The sequence below is a fragment of the Penaeus vannamei genome, chromosome 24 (genome assembly GCF_042767895.1).
Source record: "Penaeus vannamei isolate JL-2024 chromosome 24, ASM4276789v1, whole genome shotgun sequence".
NCBI lineage: Eukaryota > Metazoa > Arthropoda > Malacostraca > Decapoda > Penaeidae > Penaeus > Penaeus vannamei.
The window spans coordinates 25,081,142-25,084,750 of NC_091572.1; the positions used below are offsets into that span (position 1 = coordinate 25,081,142).

General features: G+C 35.2%; 1 non-coding gene across 1 annotated transcript; it reads left to right on the forward strand.

The window, feature by feature from the left end:
- Window positions 1-2,150: 2,150 nt before the first annotated feature.
- Window positions 2,151-2,222, forward strand: TRNAR-CCU (transfer RNA arginine (anticodon CCU)). The gene has a single exon. It is a non-coding gene; the product is annotated as a tRNA-Arg (tRNA).
- The last annotated feature ends 1,387 nt before the right edge of the window (window positions 2,223-3,609 follow it).

Sequence of the window (3,609 nt, forward strand, 5' to 3'; positions counted from 1 at the left end):
GGCGTTAACAATGTGAAGGAGTATGAAAGAATTGGAGCGTTTGATTTCGCTGTTTTTTCTTGGTTCTTTGTTAGTGCTTACGCGCGTTTGCTTTCATATTAGTAATATGGGAAGCCAAGACGAGGAGAAAGAAGAGGACTAACAAGGCATGACAAAGAAATAAAAATCAAGATGGAGCAGGAAAGGTGGAAGGAGAGGCAAAAGAAGGAACAAATTTTGTTTATTATATTGCTTAGTGTCATATTCGCTCCACTTCGCCTGCTTTAGATAAGAAGTTCGATTCCAAAGGAGAGAATATATATTTTTTGCAGAACCTATAAAATATGAAAGGTTTGTCGGCACTGCAGTTCAGTGTCAAGAAATATACGAATGCTATTTTGGTCCGCAATGAAATGAGAACACAGAGTAGACAAACCAGACAGCAAAGCTACCAAGGTGTGAACTACAACTACTATTGCATTGTGACTTCTAGATCCTGTGTTAATAATAATGCTTCTATTTTGTACCGAATGCGACATAATTTTTGTTTACATTTAATTTAATTTTCTGTTTGTACCGTATGAGATTAATTGTTCTGACTCGCCTTTTAAGTTTTCTTGTCCACATTTCGTTTTATTCTCACTTCACATGAAACTATAACTTTTTTTCTATTTTCATATTCATTCGATTTTTAGACGAGTATTATTTTAAACATATACTCTACTAAGAAAGCCTATAATTTAATTGCAACTTGAAAAGTTGTATATTGATTTATATCTGCATTTAAAAACGTACTGCTGTTGCGTAAAAACTTTCATCTGGAGAAAATTACATGAAATTTATGACAGAAACAAAATTTGTCCAACAGGAAATTACGAAATTATTGTTTACCGTTGACTTGGAATGTTAACTAAAACTACTTTCGAGACGATCGTAGTATCAAATCTGCAAAGCTTTAGAGATGAAAGCTGATTTCCACTGATGTTCAGAAATAAGAATCTGGTTGTACTACAACTAGATATTTTGGGGAAAGACATGTTTTCTTTATTTGGTTATTTTTATATATTATTTTGTTATGTTTTGTATGTGCTGTTTTTATTATTTCAACTTTCATGCCACGTGACTTCTTTCCTATTTCCCTTTGCATGTCACTTATTTTTAGTTTTCTTTCCCACCTCCATTCCTCCTTTCTTATCAAATCCGTCGTAGCACGAAATGGAAGTGTTAGAAATATGCGTTGCTTTCTAGCTTTTAAAATGCCAACACTTCATTTGCTAAAAATATCAATAATAATTTGAAAATGAAATGTGTCATCTTCCCAAATGCATACATCTCTATTTATCAGTTGTATTTACTAAAAAAAAAAAAAAAAAAAAAAAAAATACTGGTGTCAGTAGTTATAGAAAGATTCCAATCTATTAATATGTGAGATAATTATATGAACTGTGAGATAAAATTCATTTTAATTCGACACAATTTCCGTATTGCTCCAAGGCTCCCACGTGGCCCCCAGTTTAGAACAGCTGGTCTAAGGGGAATCCCCCGAAAATAGTTCTTTATTCAACATTTGCAATATAATTATCGTTCACAGTTGGCCCCTTAGTTACAGTATTTCAAAGTTACACGGGAGTTAAGGATACGGGATAGATAAGATTGCTTGGTAGCTAAAGATACGAAATAGCTAGCATTGCACGGAGGCCAAAGGTACGCCTAACCAAAATTGTCTAGTGTCCAAAGTTTCATGGTGCCCAAAGATACGCGATGGCCAAACTAGCGTCATGTCCAACGGCATGCCATGTCGGGAACTGCATGACAAGGCCACGAGTTCCTCTTTTTTTTATTTCGGGCAGCCTCTCCCCGGGCACACGGTCAATCTTTTAATCCAGGTCCTCCAAGCAAGGACCCAGATTAAAAGAGGTTGGTGATTTCATTTCATTCTTCTACGACTGGATTTATTTCAGTGGAATGGTAGGCATACAGTAATGTTTAATACATCTTCCTCTTTCAGTGAAAGCACGCGCGCGCACGCGCACACACACACATACACACACACACACACACACACACACACACACACACACACACACACACACACACACACACACACACACACACACACACACACACACACACACACGTGTAATATGTTCTCCTAAAAAGTAGAAAAATCAGTTTCTGTGGTGTAGTGGTTAGCACGGTCGCCTCCTACGCGACAGACTCGGGTTCAATTCCCGACGGATACTAAAAATATGATTTTGCATGAATTTTTGTTTGTATTTCTATCTATTTATCTTCCGTTCCATATATATTTCTACTTTTGTTTCTGTCTCTCTCTCCGGTGTTTACAGTACGAAGGAGTATGAAGAAATTAGGTGTGATTTTGGATTTTTTTTTATTGCTTGGTTGTTTATTAGTGTTTATGCGCGTTTTTACAATTCTGCTGTCACATTAGTAATATGAGAAGCAAAGACTGGGAGGAGGAAGAAGAGGACGAACAAGTAATGAAGAGAAAGAAAGAAAACTCAAGACGGAGTAGGAAAAGTGAAAGGAAGAAGAGAGGCAAAAGAAGCAAATTTTGTTTTATTATCTTGTTATCTTCGTTCCACTTTGCCTTCTTTAAATAAGAAATGCGAGTTTACAGGAGAGAAGAATGATCTCCTTTTTACAGTAGCTTGATAATTACCTATATATTTTGAAAGGGTTGTTTTCACTGCAGTTCACAGTCATTCATTCATTATATGAATGCTATCTTGGCCCGCAATCAAATACAAATATGAACTAGACAAACCAGACAGTACAGCTACCAAGGTGTGAAATACTACTACTCATGCACTGTGACAGCTGGATCCTGTGCTTATCGTATTTCTTGTACCGTATGAGATGAATTGGTGTAATTCACCTTCTAAGATTTCTTGTCCACATTTCATGTTATTCTCTCTTCTCATGATATATTTTTTTCAGTTATATACTTTTATACTGATACCATTTGAGATATGTTATCCATTTGAAGATGTTTAAAACGGGTATTCTTTCAAACATACACACTACTGAGAAAGCATGTAATTTCATGGCGACTTACAGAAGTTGTATTTTGATTTATATAGGTTTTCGTAAACGTACTGCGGCTGGGTAAGAACTGCTACTTCTATAAAAATTATGAGAAATTTATGATAAAAACGGGATTTCATCTAACAGGAATTCGAATGTCCATCAATGATTACGAAATTATTGTTGATCGTCGACATGGACTGTTAACTAAAACTACTTTCAAGACGATGGTAGTATTAGATCTACAAAACGCTTCAGAGATTAATGCTGATTTCCACCGATGTTCAGGAATAAGAATCTGTATTACTACTCGACATTTTAGGGACAGGCAGATGTTTGGGGAAGTCATGAAAAGGAAACAGAAATACTGTTAACTTCATATCAAGGCTTGGAGTTGCACATAGACTCTGTCCATATTTTTAAACATAAAACACAACTGATATTAGTAATGATAATGATAATAGTAATCATAATGGTGATAATAATGATAATAATTATAGTAACCGTAATGTTAATTAACAGCAATAAAAATAATAATAATAACAATGACAGTAGTAGCGGTACTATTACGGATAATACTAT